This window comes from Colobus angolensis, unplaced genomic scaffold (genome assembly GCF_000951035.1).
Source record: "Colobus angolensis palliatus isolate OR3802 unplaced genomic scaffold, Cang.pa_1.0 Scaffold319, whole genome shotgun sequence".
Lineage (NCBI taxonomy): Eukaryota > Metazoa > Chordata > Mammalia > Primates > Cercopithecidae > Colobus > Colobus angolensis.
This window is the reverse complement of record NW_012116477.1, coordinates 1,373,527-1,390,802: the sequence shown is the minus strand read 5'-3', so window position 1 is coordinate 1,390,802 and position 17,276 is coordinate 1,373,527.

The following is a 17,276-nucleotide window of genomic DNA, read 5'->3' as shown; positions in this document are numbered from 1 at the left end:
ATTAATATCAGATTTGTTGTCTATTTGGATGCCAGAAGATGATAAAGATACGTCTTCCATGTTCTGAGGGTAAAGTACTTTCAGCTGGGATTATTAATATAGATAAGCAAAGATGCTCTTAGATATTTAAGATTTTGAAAATTTGCAAATCATATACTCTATGTGAAAAAATTACCCAAAGATATATGGCCATCTTTTCAAAACAAATCTAAGAAAGAGGATGGCATAAAGTTTTTTTTGAGGCGGAGTCTTGCTCTGTCACCCAGGCTGGAGTGTAGTGGCGCAATTTCGGCTCACTGCAAGCTCCGCCTCCCGGGTTCACACCATTCTCCTGCCTCAGCCTCCCGAGTAGCTGGGACTACAGGTACCCGCCACCACGCCCGGCTAAGTTTTTGTATTTTTAGTAGAGACGGGGTTTCACCATGTTAGCCAGGATGGTCTCCATCTCCTGACCTCGTGATCCGCCTGCCTCATCCTCTCAAAGCGCTAGGATTACAGGCTTGATCCACCGCGCCCGGCAACATAAAGATTTTTAAAAGTGGCAGTTGGCAATTATACTGAAGAGGCAAGGGGTACTAGAAAGGCACTTAAAGAGTTATCTATGAAATATGACACTTGGAAAATTCTCCTTTGTGCTGTAACGGTTCCGTGACTCGAGATCACATTTTCTTCTCCATGAGTCTATTCACATTTAGTTCCTTGGTGAATACTGTTCTAAACTTTAGAACAGAATAATGAGAAATAGTAGCTAACAGTTACTGATACCACATATCAGGTACTGTTCCAAGCACTCAACATGAATTAATGTTAAATGTTTTGATTCTTCATCTTCATGACAACTTTATGAAGCAGTTACTATCATTATCTGCACTTTTACTCATGAGAAAACTGAAACACACAGAGGTTAAGTAACTTGCCTGAAGTTATACAGCAAGTAAGTGGCAGAGGTGGGAATTGAATTCAGACTAACCTCAGGGTCCATGATTTAAAATTTTATAACTAACGTGGATGGGAGAGGAGGAAGAACACACAAAGGTCAGAATAATAGCACTAATTTCCTTATCTTTCAATGGAAGGAATCATTCAATACCATCTAAAACTGTTAAGAAGTAGAAGTAGACATATTATTAAAGGTAGATTTTACCATCAGAAAACTAGAAAAGCCAAAATCAAGAATTAATACCACTGAAAAATGACCTTGGGAGTAGTCTGGCAGAAGAAAACTTTGTTATGCTTCTCTTTAATATTGAAAAAAAGTTTCACCCTGTGTATATATTATTGCTGTCGTTTTAGAAACCAGTTCAATTTTCAAAAAAGATTTGATCCTGTAAGTTTACTGAGTCACCTTGACAATCCTGAGTGGAAGGTGAGAACACTGGCCTAAGAGTTGTGGTGAAGTGTGGCACCCACCTATAATTTCCCGCTTGGCCTGCCCATCTTAGTCCAGGCAAGTCTCCCTCCATTCCCAGGAAAAGTCTGACTGGCAAAGAGACTTCCAAGTTTAGAGCCTGGGGAGACACAGCCTTCCAAAAGGAAGCCCTAAGATTCCTGGGCCATGACTGTGTTTGCCTTTCTCCTCCCAGAGGGTGAGGGTGACGGATCCTGGGGCCCTGGGAATATTGGGAGGAAGGATTCCAGACATTGGAAATAGAGTTGCCAACAGGGGTACTCTGGGCATGTATAAAGGCCAAGTCTAGGCCTGGCAATGTCCTCCACGTCCCCAGAAGACATCGTGGGGGTCAAATTGCTCCAGCTTTGGGGTCTTTTTCAAGCTCACACATTGACTGTTCTCAGGGCCTGCAATCCTTCAGCCTCCTGCCACCCCTCCCCACCCACCAGTGTTGGGTTTCGCCTTGGCTGCAGGCCTCCGGGGTTCCAGGCCCCTGGACTCCATCCCTGTGATTCTCACAGTGAGTCATGGTGGCTCTGCTGTGCCGTCCTCGCTATCTCGGGCAACCGGAGATCCCCCTTAATTCCCTCCAGCTGTGTCTCTACAGGGCTGAGGTCATCCATTCTGGCTCAAGAGGAAAGCAGAGAGTTTGTTGTGTCTTTGTTTCATTCAAATGGTTTGGATGGTGACTCACTCCATTTCTTCTCTCTTTTCTTTTTAAACCAGGGCACCGTCTGGGAGTCGTTTTTGATTAGAAGTTGACCTCAGAAATATGCTCACATCATTTTGAAAGCATCTTCCAGCACCACAGAAATCGACTCAGATGGAGAAAGGACACTGAGTGGATGGGGGCCAGGATGGGGCGTGGACGCACTGCCTCTGCCGGAGACAAGGCCTTCCCACAGGCTCCCCGGGGTGTTGCCAGCCTGAGTCAGAGGTAAGAGGCCAGCCCTGTCACGCCCCCATACACTTATGTATTGACCTGGGGCCAGCACTGGGGATGGCGATGACCATCATCATCACCATCGTCATCGTCAACACTAGCTACTATTATCAAGTGCTTATTCCAACCCACATGGTTTCTAAGGGAGTCACATGAAGTGATGTCACGTCATTCTCACAGCATCCTGCCAGGCAAGTAGCATTGGTGTTTGCCATCTGAGTAGTGTCACCATCTGAGGTCCTGCTCAGGAGTTGGGCATGTCGGTGCGTAAGGTCATGCCCTTGACCCACTTGGTGTAGGACCCTCCAGTGGGTAGAGTCACAGGTCTCATTATGAATGTGAAGCTCCCTGAGGCAGCAGGTATGACCCTGGTAAGGTGGGAGAGGGAGGTCAGAGGTTGTAAGCTGGACGTGAGTCAGGTCAGAGGTTCAGTGGTATCTGGGACGTGGCTCCAGGAGGTGGACTGTTGGCTGCACAAGGATGGAGGGTGGCAGAAAGCTATGCTTTACTGAGGGTTTTGCTATCTATTTTGTTTTGTTTTGTTTTTCTTCTGTGTGCCTGGAAGCATGCAGACAGGCACGACATGTCCATTTCCCCTGCAGGCTACTGGAAGAGACAAGGCTGGGAGGCGGATCACACTTTCCACCTTGAGATAGATACAGAGAACCCAAGCAGAAGAATCCAACCAAGGGATTAGGGAAAGCTCCCTGGGGGTACTGGCTTTGGAGCTGGGGGAGGTGGGATAGACCTCTACACAGAGAAGACCAGGCACCTGTGTGGGGGGGAAGAAGTTGTTCCACTTGGCAAGTGCACAGCTGCAGGAAGGGGACTCCAGGAAACAAAATCCAAACGGTAGGCTCATGGTGAAGACAGATGCGGTATCTCATGCCTCTGAATGGGTGTTGGGCAGATGTTCTGCAAGGCAGGAAGAGCCAAGCTGGCCACTCTTCCAGCAAAAGCAGCTCATCGGCCAGGTGCGGTGGCTCACACCTGTAATTCCAGTGCTTTGGGAGGCTGGGGCGGGTGGATCATTTGAGGTCAGGGGTTCGAGATCAGCCTGGCCAACATGGTGAAACCCTGTCTCTACTGAAAATACAAAAATTAGCCAGCCGTGGTGGCACACCCCTGTAGTCCCAGCTATTCGGGAGGCTGAGGCAGGAGAATCACTTGAACCTGGGAGACAGAGGTTGCAATGAGCCAAGATCGTGCCACGGCATTCCTGCCCGGGCTACAGAGTGCGACTCTAAGCAGCTCATCGAATGGAGCCTTGCAGCACTGCCATCTTGGAAGCCCCTTTGCAGGTTGCATGAATGTTGCTCAAGCATCTGTGCTTGGTCAATGTATTCCTTTTCTGAGGCTGCCATGACAGATTACCACACACTGGATGGCCCAAAGCAACCCTTTCACAGCTCTGGGAGCCAAAAGTCCAAATTCCATGTATCAGCAGGGCTGCGCTCCCTCTGAAAGCGCCACAGGGGAATCTTGGCCAGCTTCTTCCAGCTTCTGATGGCTCCAGGGGTTCTTAGCTTGTGATAGTAGAATTCCAGCCTCTGTCTCCATCTTCTCCTGAACGTCTCCTCCATGTCTGTGATCTCTTTGCTTCTTTAAAGACACTTGTCGTTAGGTTTAGGGCCCACCCAGATCATCCAGGATGATTTTACCTTGAGATCATTAACTTAATTCCATCCACAAAGACCCTTTTTCCAAATAAGGTTACTTTTTTTTTTTTTTTTTTAACTGGATTTGTCTTTTGTGGGGCAGGGGTTGGAGGGAGTCATCACCATTCAACACCCTCTAGTCTAGGAGGTCTATTCCCTGCCCTGCAACTAAGTGGGAGTTCCTGGAGAATAGCAATTGTGGGTTCATTCCTTCCTTCCTTCATTCCTGGATTCCTATGTCCCACAAATATTGATGCAACACCTACCGTGTTCCAGACACACTGCAAGGCCCTGGGGATACAGCCGCAATCCCAACAGATCTGATGCCTGCTCTCACGGAACTGACTTTGCACTGGGGGAGGCCAACTCCACGAACACAGAAACTGGATGACATATTGGAGGGAGAGCTGTAAAGGAGCAAGCAGAGAGCAAGAACAACAGTGTTGCCATGGGGTGGGTAGAAACGCTGTAGCCAGGGAGGGCCTCTCTGAAGGTATAACAGATAAGCTGAGCCCTGGGTGTTGAGAAGGACCAGCCTCAGGAGCAGGGCACCTCTGCGGCAATGCCTAGTGCAGAGGCTTAGAGAAGACATGGGCACGTGCACCAGGCATCCCATGGGCAGGGCTACCCGAGTTCCATATGTGTGTGGAGAGGTCCTGCAGGGCCTGGGTGTGTGACGAGGATGAACAAAGTGGGTGGAGGTTAATGCCACAGTGAGGGGCGGATGGTGGCCAGTTGACAACACGTGCCCCCATCAAAAGGGTGATTGCTACTCAGCTCTGACTCACGGTCACCAAAAAGGATGTGGGGTGAGTGTGGCCAGATCATCTAGTTCTTCAAAAGAAAATAGAAATCTAAACATTTTTTTTGGTAAAGACATCTGAATTTCAAGTGCTTCTTTAAAAGAAGCAAAAAGAGGCCGGGCGTGGTGGCTCATGTCTGTAATCCCAGCATGTTGGGAGGCTGAGGCTGGCAGATCACTTGAGGTTGGGAGTTCGAGACCAGCCTGGCCAACATGGAGAAAGCCTGTCTCTACTGAAAATACAAAATAATTATCTGGGCATGGTGGCAGGTGCCTGCAATCCTAGCTACTTGGGAGGCTGAGGAGTAAGAATCACTTGAACCCGGGAGGCGGAGGTTGCAGTGAGCTGTGATCATACTACTGCACTCCAGCCTGGGTGATAGGGCAAGACCCTGACTATAAAAAAAGAAAAAACAAACAAAACTGGGTGGATGAAACAGAAAAAATCCCCAAGCCGGGTCCAACCTGCGGGTCACCAGTTTGCAGCCTTTGGGTGGAAAGCCAGATTGGACTGCAGCAGCCTAGTACTCAAGGAGAGGGCATGGCAGGGAGAGGAGACAGCAGCGGAAAGGCCTGAGCTGGGACAGTCGAAGAGCTGTGAGTGGCTTGCTATGGCTGAAACGTAGTTTGAGTGTGACCACAAAACATGGCAGACTGTGACCACATTGCAAGGGTCTTGGAGCCTTGGTAAAAGGAAAGGGTTCTCTTCCCCAGGGATGTGGCACAGTGTCTGATCCCTGTGCCTTTCCTCATACAGTGTCCTCCCCCGTTTCTCTGCATGTCTATGTTCTTACTGTAGCGCCACTTTTTCCAGTCTCCCTGGTCCCCCTCCCACCCACCATCAAGATGGGATCTCTCGCTCCTGGGGAGCACCTACTGCAGTTCGCTTTCATTCACTCATTTTTTAAAATTTATTATTTATTTATTTGTTTGTTTATTTATTTTAAGATGGAGTCTTACTCTGTTGCCCAGGCTGGAGTGCAATAGCACGATCTCGGCTCACTGCAACTTCCGCCTCCCAGGTTCAAGTGATTCTCCTGCCTCAGCCTCCCAAGTACCTAGGATTACATGCATGCACCACCACGCACAGCTCAGTTTTGTATTTTTAGTAGAGACGGGGTTTTGCCATGTTGGCCAGGCTGGTCTCTAACTCCCGATCTCAGATGATCTGCCTACCTCGGCCTCCCAAAGTTCTAGGATTATAGGCGCGAGCCACCATGCCCAGCCTCATCATTCATTTATGTGTTCATTTACTCAGCAAATATTAGAGTGCCTGCTCTGTGTTGTGAGAGTTGGAGGTAGGGGACTGAGGACACAGAAGTCAGCCCAAGGGACACAGTGGGAGCCCACACAGAGTCCTCATCTTCAGGGGACTCAGAGTCCAGCAGAGGGGAGATGCGTTACATGATCACACAGCACATGTTAGGCTATAACTTCAGCGGGTTCTGGGAGGAGAAGTGCTGAGGCAGGAGCTGGGTAAAGCCAGAAGGGCTTCCCACAGGAAGGGACAAGGGCTGAGCTCTGAGGGTGCATCTGAGTAATCCTAAAGGCACTGGAAGCATTGGACAACTCAGCTTTACTCTGGGAGGCAACGTGCTAATGCGTGCCCTTGGAAACCATTACTGTCTCAAAGGGGCTGGAGGGGGCTGTTGTGGCCATCTGGTGAGAAAGGACAGGGACTGGACCACAGGATGGGATTGGAGTGTGACCATGTAGATGTGGAGAGATGTGGGAAGAGTCCAGAGACTTAGAGGAGGCATGAAAACCATGGCGTGTCCTTGCTTCCACTCCCCTCTGAGATAGAAGCTCTGGATGTCAGAGATGGTTTCCTTGCTGGGTGACCCAATCCAGCAAAAAAGACGTGTGACCTAATGGTTGGGATCAGAGTGCCCCAAATCGAGCCTCCAAGACTTGACTTCTTAGCTGTGTGATCTGTAAAATGATGACAGCAACAGCAGTACCACTTAGGGTTGTCCTGAGGTCTCGGTGAATGATCTCTGAACCGCGGAACACATGGTACCCACTCACTAAGCGAGAACCAGCCTTCACGAAAGAGTATTTACGTGTTAACAATGTCATTCAGGCCGGGCGCGGTGGCTCAAGCCTGTAATCCCAGCACTTTGGGAGGCTGAGACGGGCGGATCATGAGGTCAGGAGATCGAGACCATACTGGCTAACACGGTGAAACCCCGTCTCTACTAAAAACTGCAAAAAAAAAACTAGCCAGGCGAGGTGGCGGGCGCCTGTAGTCCCAGCTACTCAGGAGGCTGAGGCAGGAGAATGGTGTGAACCCGGGAGGCGGAGCTTGCAGTGAGCTGAGATCCGGCCACAGCACTCCAGCCCGGGAGACAGAGCGAGACTTCGTCTCAAAAAACAAAAAACAAAAAACAAAAAAAAACAATGTCATTCACATGTCAGCACGTAACCGCCAGTGGGTTCATTTTGCCGCTGTCCAGATAGAGCCAATGTATCCAGATGGGAATTGCAGCAGAGAAAGAGCTGAATTCACGCAGAGCTGGCTGAATGGGAGACGGAGTTTCATTATTACTCAAATCAGTCTCCCTGATTACTGATTTGATTATGCAAATCAGTCTCCTTTAAAAACCCTGGGGTTTTTAAAGGATAATTTGGTGGGCAGGGGGCCAGGGAGTGGGGAGTGCTGACTGGTTGGGTTGGAGATGAAATCACAGGGGGTCAAAGCTGTCCTTTTGCACTGAGTTGGTTCCTGTGTGGGGGCCACAGGACCAGATGAGCCAGTTTATCAATCTGGGTGAATCCCAGCTGATCCATCGATTGCAGGGTCTGAAAAGTCCCTCAAACACCAATCTTAGATTTTATAATATCAGTGTTACCCAGAGGAGAAATTGGGAAGTTTAGGGAGCTTTTGGGCTCTGGCTGCGTGACTCCTGAGCATAAGTTAACTTCTAATCTTGTGGCTCATTTGCTGGTTTTACAAAGGCGGTCTGGTCCCCAGGCAAGAAGGAGGTTTATTTCAGGAATGGACTGTTATCATCTTTGTTTCAAAGTTAAACGATAAACTAAGTTCCTCCCAAAGTTATCTATGCCCAGGAATGAACAAGGGCAGCTTGGAGGTGAGAAGTAAGATGGAGTCGGTTAGGTCGGATCTCTTTCACTGCCATGACTTTCTCATTGTTACCATTTTTCCGAAAGTGATTTCAATCAGAGCAGTGCCCCAAACATTTTTTGTTTTTGTTAAAAATTTGAAGGATATTTATTTTAGAAAACAAGAAGGACATCAAAATAGCCATCACGCAAAACTCCGAAGTGTCTTAGACTTCCTTACTCTTACTGTACGGCATTCTGTTGAGTTTGAATTAATTAGGGGGCATGGGGCATCCTCGTCACCTCAGGATTTGTGGTGGCTTTAAAAGTCTCCAGAGAGGCCTGGCAGCAGTTCCCAGGGATGTGTGCCATTGTCTGGGACAGAGCAAGTCGAGTTCATTGAGCTACAGCCTACGGTCCAGGGACCTGACTTGGCTGGAGGCCGGACGTGTCCTACTTCTCTTAGCAAATGGACAGAGGTCAGGGAAAGGTTGACCCGGGGTCGGGGCTAGAGGAGGTTGCAGGGAAGCCTGTGGAAGCCACTCTTGCAGGGGGTCCCGGGAGAGCCCCAGGCCCTGGGTCTAAGCGTCCTCAGTGGGGCTTGGGGATCCGTACCTCTAGAGGGCAGTGGGGCTCCACCGAGAGTCCCTTCCAGTGTCTTCCCAGAGGCCAGAAAGTGCTTCTCAGCTTAGAACCGGCCTCCCTGCTCAGCATAAAGGGAAATTTCTGCCCACAGGTTGCCTTGGCTGGGTGCAGAGGATGGATCTTTCCACATCCAGTTGTTTTTGTGGGGGAAATCTTATTAGGAAGGAAAAAATTTAGTGTCAGTAGCATGTGAACGTTTCCAAGCACGGAAGCCCGACAGCTGTACCTACTTAGGGGGGACCTGGGGGCTCTGGGCCACACAGAGGCCATCTCCCACCATCCTGGCCAGGGGGAAGTCAGGTTTCTGGGGTTCATAATGTTCACATGGAGAAAACGTGCATTTCCACTAAAGCGTTCTTGGCCAGACTCAGGCTTTTAGATTCCCCAAAACACATCTCGACAGTTCGCCCCTGCCTGCTCCTACTCCGAGTTCTTGCTTTGCAAAGAGAAAAGTCCCTAGATGAATTTTGGTCCAGAGATCAGAGCCCCAGAGATCAAAGCCTCATGGGCTGTACCCCCTAAGGGCCACAGAATCCCTGTTGAGGGCAAGGTTGGAGGGGGCAAGGTTAGGGGGTGCAAGCACATCCACTTTGGGTGCACACAGACCTGGGTTCAAATCGTCACTCTGCCACTGCACAGCTGCAGGGTCACCAGTTTGCACCCTCCAGCTCATCTGAGAAATGAGGAGAGTCCCACCTTGCCCGGTGGCTGTGGGGCTCGGGGACAGAAATCCTGAAACCAGTATATCTAGCACAGCACCAGGCATATCACAGCCCCTGCCAGGAGCACCACCAGCCACACCCTCCCTGCACCCACCTCTCCTGCCCTGAGCGGCTGCTACTTTTTCCTGTGGCACCCATTGCTGAATTCTTCTGTGCTTGTGGTTTATACAGTCTGTCCTCCTTGCTGGGACACAAGCTCCACTGCTGGGTCCAAAACACCCTGTTCTAGGCACAAGGTCTGCACCAAAAAATACCTGTTGGGTGCATCAATGAATGCTTTGGAGCTCGTCTTACAGTTCTCTGGGCCTCAGTTTCCCCAGCTGTGCAATGTGGATGATGGCATTAGAGGTGTCAGATGTGGCTTCGGATAGATTGTGTGAGCAAATGTGCAAGAGCACCCAGCCCAGGCAGGCAACAGATGCCAATCCGCCTTCCCAATCAGATTTTGAGGTTGTCTTGGGCTTTACAATGGAGTCCGGAGAATCGCCACCTTCTGTAGCCAAGTGCAGCCCAGAGGGATGGGTCACTGGCCAGCCATTAATACAGACTCACTCAACAGGGCCTGCAGGTTCTCTACACAGGCACCCTCATGTTGGATCCTCCCAGGGGCCAGGCAGGGAAGACTGAGGCCAGGAGAAACCCCAAGCCTCAGAGAGGTGGGCTCACTGGGTAAGGCTATCCTGGCTGTTCCTCTGCATAAAGCAGCCAGAGGCTGTGAAACTCCAAGGCAAGAGGTGGCCCATGAGTGACAAATGGGGAAACTGAAGGCCAAAGAAGTGTGAGTGCACCGGAGAAGGAGGGTGTCTTAGTGGGAAGAATGTGGGCTCTGGGATCAATGAGACCTGTGTTCCAGCCTGGCTCAGTCACTCACGGTGCAGCCCCGGGGAAGCCACATCACCTCTCATTTCCTAATCAGTGAAATGGAGATAACAAGAGCCCTTGCTCCGCAGAGTGCTGGGAACGGCTCCTGCAGCGGCTGGCACCCACTTGATAAGCAGTTAGGAAAGAACAGATATTACTCTTTGTATGAGTTCTCTCTTGTTGCCATAACAAATTACCACAAAGGGCTTAAAGCAACACAAATTTAACATCTTACAGTTCCGGAGGGCAGAGGTCCTAAAATCAAAATATTGGCAGGGCTGCCTTCCTTCTGGAGGCTCTAGGGGAGATTCTGTTTCCTGCCTTTTCCAGCTCCTGGGGCCATCTGTCTTCCTTGGATCACATCACTCCGATCTCTCTGTCCCTCATTACATCTTTAACTGTCCTGCCTCCATTCCATAGGAACCCTTGTGATTCCATTAGGTCTACCTGGATAATCCACGATAATCTCCCTACCTCAGAGCTCTTAACATCATCACATCTGCAAAATCCCATGTTACCCTATGAGGTAACATATTCACAGGTTCTGGGGATTAGGGCGGGGACCTCTTTGGGGCTATAATTCAGCCGACCACACTGTTCTTACGATGCCTCCCATCCTGGCCCTGCTCCTCCAGCAGGCTCTCTCTCTCTCTCTCTCTCTCGCTCGCTCTCGCCTTGACACCAAAGGAGTGATTTAGTTCTCATTTGGGGTTCTGGTTGGATGAATTGCAGGAGAAAGCTTGTGTCTCCTCAGTCTTCCCCCATTGCCCCCGGACCATACAGGCTGTAGTGAAGGGACTTGTCAGAAGGCAGGCGGCAGCCAAGAATTCCAGACGAAGCTGCTTGGGAAGTGTCCCCATTCATTCATCAAATACCAGAGCACCTGCCACATGCCTGGCACTTCTGGTCCCTGTGGGCACAACTGTGGACTCGGCAGACTTGACTCTGCCCTCAAGGAACTGACCTTCTCAGAGGAAGGCAGTTGGGAGAGTGATCCTACCCTAGGCACTAAACCAAAACGAGACGGCAGGTATGGCGAGGGAGGGTGGCAGAGCAGGTACGCTAGCTAGGGTGGCCACCGATGGTCTCTTTGAGGAGGTGGAACATGACCCAAAGAGCCATGCAGGGGATGGGGGAAGCACGTTCCAGGCAGAGGGCTTGGCAAGTGCAAAGGCCCTGAGACAGGAACAAGCTTAGCTTCTTCAAGAAACGGCAAGATGGCAGCATGGCTGGAGGGATGAGGTGATCTGAGAGTAGCTGGGGGCCAGATCATAGCAGGAGTCTGGCTTTTATTCTGAGTGAGGCCAGGGCCTATGGTGGGCTTTAGCAAAAGGTCCTATCATCTGGTTCATATTGAAAAGGATCCGTCTGGCCTCTGTGAGGGGAACAGATGATAGCAGGCCAGAAACCAGAAACCCAGGAGGAGGCTACACAGGCAAAGGAGTAAATTGAGGAGAGTTTTAACGGATTATTCACAAAAGCACAGGAGAGAGGGGAAACAATATGAGATGAATCTCCCAGAGCTGTCATTGGGGCACCTCTGCTGCCCCAAGGCCCGAAGAGGTTAAGGAAGACAGCAGTTCCTGGGACGGGGGGAATGGCACCCCATGGAGAGGGCCACATGGAGAGACAGTAGCCTTTGTTGAGGGATATATCCAGTCCACGGCATGAATACCCAACCTTCCATCTCTTGCTGGCACCTCCTATTGAAGGAACCCTCTGGAAGCCAGAGGTGCCCCGGGGAGGCTAGGCGTATGGTCTGCCTCCCAGGCCCAGAGAGCTGAGGGTGAATCTGGAGGACAAATGGAAGACACTGGAACAAGCTCCCTGCCCAGCTTCCTGAACGCAGGGCAGCTGCCACTGTAGCCTCTGTGCCTGTAGTCACTATGCTGTCTAGCTTTAGAACTGGGATCCTTGAAAACAAATTAGGGCTGCTGCTCCACGGCAGCCCTGTGCAGAACACACCAGGAGGGAGAGGGAGACACGGAAGACGTAGTACCCCCCGCCCCCCCCACCGGCTCCGCCCTCCATTAGGCTGTTCTCCCACTGCTATAAAGAAATACCTGACCCTGGGTAATTTACAAAGAAAAGAAGTTTAATTGGCTGACAGTTCCACAGGCTGTGCAGGAAGCATAGTGGCTTCTGCTTCTGGGGAGGCCTCAGGAAACATACAGTAGTGGTGGAAGGCTAAGGGGAAGCCAGCACATCACATGGGCGGAGCAGCAGGAGCAAGAGAAGGGCGGGGAAGTGCTACACACTTTTCAATGACCAGATCTCACGAGAACTCACTATCACGAGAACAGCACCAGTGGATCCACCCGCATGATCCAATCACCTCCCACCAGGCCCCACCTCCAACACTGTGGATTACAATTTAACGTGAGATCTGGACAGGGACAAGGATCCAAACCATATAATTCCCCCCCAACTCCATCTTTACAGAGGGGAGAGGGGCAGGAGGCATCAGGGGAGGGGCCGGGGAGGGATGAGAGGGGCAGGAGCAGCACTGAATGGCTTGCAGCAGGTGAGGGAGTCACACCTGTAGTGGCTTTGTTCCAGGTGTAAGTAATGATGTCTTGTTACTTTAAGACCTTTTCTTGGTAATAGATTGTGTGGTTACAGATTTCAAGTAGTACAAATGGATATGGAACGAAAAGCTCCTCTTGTCCCCTCCCCCGTGCCCTGGACTCCCAGTTCTGTTTCCTGGAGACCATTAGTAATTCTGAAATGTCTTTCAGAAAAAGCATGTGTGTGTGTGCAGTATGTATGTATTTGCAGATGTGTGTGTATGCAGCATGTGTGTATGTAGTATGTGTGTTTGCATTGTGGATGTGTGTGTATGCAGTATGTGTGTATGCAGTGTGAATTTATGTCACTGTGTGTGTATGAGTTTATATCATTGTGTGTGTGTGTGTGGGGGGGGGCCATCCCACAAATGGGATGCACAGGTCTGCACTTTGCTTTTTCCCTTGCCAGCCACTGTTCCAGGCACTGGGGTGAAACACAGCAGTGAGCAAGACAAACGGTCTTTTTTTGTTTCATTTTTGTATTTTTTGTAGAGATGAGGTCTTGCTATGTTGCCCAGGCTGGTCTCAAATTTCTGGGCTCAAGCAATCCACGTACCTCGGTCTCCCAAAGTGCTGGGATTCCAGGTATGAGCCACGGCTCCACAGCTCCCGGCCAAGACAAACCATGTAGATAACAGCTTAGACAGAGGGAAGGTCCATGAGGAAGGATGAGGCCAGGAGACACAACAGAGCAACAAAGGAGCTGCCTCTAAACAGAACCCGAGGAAACGGGGTGGGGGGGGGCGGTTTCCTCACTGTACTGGGTTGAGGAATCGTGGCCCCCACAAAATATGTGTTCTTGTGCTGGACGCTGGTACCTGTGATCGTGATTCTACTTGAAAGGCCTCTGCAGATGCCACCACATGAATGGTCTTGGCATGAAACCATCCTGGATTAACCAGGTGGGTCCTAAATCCAAAACCAAGTATCCTTATAAGAAGAGGAGGCCATGTGAAGATGGAGGCAGAGACTGGAGTGATGCAGCCACAGCCAGGGAACACCAGGAACCCCCAGAAGCTGGGAGTGACTGGGAAGGGTCCTCCCCACAGCCTTCAGAGGCAGCTCGGTCCTGCAGCACTTGTATTCAGAATTCTGGCCTCAAGAATTATGTGAGGATAAATTTCTGTTGTTCAAAGTCACGCAGTTTATGGCAATCTATTAGGCGGCCCTAGGAAATGAACGCACACACCTATTCTGTTCCAAAGCTGCGTTGGATCCTCCCATGGGCATCTGCCAGGCGTCAGGTCATCAGGGCTGTGAGGATGGGTGTTCTGATAGTTGATATTTTTTTGCTACTTTAGTAGACCAGCCCTGAGTATCTGTGTGTGTCTTTGGTTGCATTGGGAGAGTTTCTAGAGGATAAACTCCAGGCGTTCCCCTGCTGAATCATACAAGATCTTGGGTTGAGTCTGGGCGCCGCAATTTTAGCCTCAAGGAAGAGGGACCATTGGCTGAAGCCAGGGAAAGTAGGTAGCATGGGTGTCCTGAAAACCAAGAGCAAGGGGACAGTTTCAAGAAGTAGAGATAACACCTCAGAGCCGAATGCTACCGGAAAGTCCAGGCAGAGAAGAAATGAGAAGAGTCCCTTTGATCCGATGACAAGGGAGGGCGCTGGTGGTTTGGCAGTGAGGTGGGCACAGAAGTCCCAGCACAATGGCTGGGGAGTGAGTGAGCGGGAGCAGGGGATGAGAGGCGGCAGCAACTCCTTCTTAACCCTTGGCTGGGAGGTGTGGGGAAAGCCAGGCTGGTGGCGGGAGGCAGACGTGGGTTCGATGGATGATTTTTTTTTCTATTTTTATTTCTGGTTGATTTAGACAAGGGACACCCAGCATGTTTGAACCTTGATGGTTGGGAGCTGGGAGAGAAGGAGAGTGAAGATAAAGGAAAGGGATTAACCCGGGTGTCCACGTGGGCAGGGGATGGCTCCTCTGGAATCCTCGGGGGGAATGGGGGGTGGTGAAGGGGGAATGGGGGGTGGTGGAGGGGGAATGGGGGGTGGGACAGCTCTTCCTCACCGGGTGAAGGGCCCAGCTGAGGGGACTCTGTGATGTGGAACCCTCTGATGGGGCCTGTGTGCGGCAGATGCGTGAGCACCAGCTCTGGGCGGCCCAGGGGTAGGCCAGGCCAGGTCACTGGTGGCTCTTAAAGCTACATGAAAATGGTCATTACAGAGCTTTAAACCTAATCGTGGTGGGGACTGACTGGAGCCTCAGAACCATCATCTGGCAGCTACGTGGAGAATGGGCCGGGGAGGTATGGAAACCAGTTAGGGGGCGGACATGCTGGTCCATGTGGCCGAGTGGCTGCCACATGCCTATTATTTGCTTAGTTTATCAGGCACCCATCTGCTTGGTGGAGACGCTGGTAGAAATGCCTGTTATAACACAGATACAGAAAATTCTGAGAGGTGGTGTGTTTTGAGATAAAAATCATAAGCAGCCCGGCGCAGTGGCTTACACCTATAATCCTAGCACTTTGGGAGGCTGAGGTCGGCGGATCGCCTAAGACCAAGAGCTTGAGACCAGCCTGGACAACATAGGGAGACCTCCATCTCTATGAAAAATTAAAAAATTAGCCAGGTGCAGCGATGTGTGCCTGTGGTCCCAGCTACTCGGGAGGCTGAGGCAGGAGGATCGCTTGAGCCCAGGAAGTCAAGGCTGTAGTGAGCCTTCATCGTGTCACTGGACTCCAGCCTGGGTGACAGAGTGAGGCCCTGTCTCAAAAAACTCCCAAGCTCTAGGAGACAAAATCAACTTGAACCTTGACCCTCCCCCCGCCGCCCCTGACAGACTGTGTGGCCTCAGCCTGGTTATGTGACCTCTCTGTATATGTTAGTTCTTCATTGCTCTATAACAAATGACCTCAAAATGTAGCAGCTTAAAGCAACACATTTTCATTATCTGACAGCCTCCATGGGCCTGGAATCTGGGTTCAGCTTATCTGGGCCCCCGGGCTCAGGGTTTCTCCCAGGCTGCAGTCAGGAGTCAGTGGGGGCCATGGTCATCCCAAGGCTCTGCTGGGGCAGGATCCACTTCCAAGCAAGATCCACAGTTGTGGGCAGGATTCAGTTCCTCGTGGGCTGGGACTGAAGGCCTCAGTTCCCCACTGTCTGTGACCAGGAGCTGCCCTGGGTTCTTGCCATGCAGACACTGCAGCTGGCTTCGTCAGTGGGAGCAAATGAGAAGACTCAGATAAAGAGAGCACCAGCAAGATGGAAGTCATTACCTCTTGTAATCTAAGAAGCGAGTCACTAGGTCCAGCCCACACTCAAAGGTAGGGGATCACACAAGGGTGTGGCTACCAGGAGTCCAAGCTACTTGGAAGGCTGAGGTGGGAGGAATACTTGAGCCCAAAAGGCAGAGGTCACAGTGAGCTGTCATTGTTCCCCTGCCCTCCAGCCTGGGTGACAGAGTGAAACCCTGTCTCAAAAAAAAAAAAAAAAAGAAAGAAAAAACCACCAGTACCTAGTGATAATAGAAATCAGAGCAGTTGTTGAAATACTGTTTTAAAATTCTCTAGATAGTGCAATCCCTGAGTGTCAGCACCAGGTGGATCATTCCCACCACCCCCTCCCCACGTCGGGATGCCACCAAGATGCCGCTGAAGGACATTTACCAACAGATGCCCTCAGGCCTTCAGAGATTGGGTTGGACATCTTAGCCCGTTTGTGTTGCTATACAGGAATACCTCGGGCTGGCAATTTAGAAAGAGAAGAGGTTGATTTGGCTCATGGTTCTGACAGTTGGAAAATTCAAGATGGGGCCTCTGCCTCTGGCGAGGGCCTCAGGCTACTTCCGCTCGTGGTGGAAGAGGCAGGGGAGCTCATGTGTGCAGGTCACCTGGCGAGAGAGGAAGCCAGAGGGGAGGTGCCAGGCTCCTTTTAACAGCCAGCGCTCATGGGAACAGATGAGGTGAGAAATCACTTACCCCCAGCCCCCACCAGGGAGGGTATTCATCTATCCATGAGGGATCCACCCCATAACCCAAACGCCTCCATTAAGCCCCACCTCCAACACGGGGGGATGGAATTTCAACATGAGATGTGGTGTTTGTGAGGGGAGGGCGATCAGATAAACCAAACTATAGCAGCGTCTGTTTGGGTCCAAGTAGCCATGGAGAATACAGTGGCCCTGATTTTAGGATGGGAGCTGAGGCAGTGTCTCTGCTGACATCTGGAGCTGTTACCTCTAATGGAAGAGATACCAGGTGGAAGCAACAGGTGGACAAAGGCCTTGAGATGCAGGCAGTGTGGCATGTTTGGGAAACTGAGAGATCAAGGGGCTGGAGCAGAGGGCAAGATGGGAGAGTACTGGGAGGTGAGGTAGGAAGGGAGGTGGGCGGTGGAAAGCTTTGGTGGCCATTTAAGGAAGGTCTTTGACTTTCACACTGAGGGTCTTGAGCAAAGGAGGGACCTGATCTAAGATTAGCAGGATCACTCTGTGATGAGGACAGGCAGAAGGGGAAAGGCACGGAGACCAGCCGAGAGACTACTGCATCCGTCCTAGCAGGAGGTGGCGCTAAAACGAACACCAGACTCAGAACAGTGCCAGGCTGAGATGGCGTCAGTTTCGGGATAAAACTGAAAGAGGGAACTGACAGGATTTCCTGACAGATCGAAGATGGGT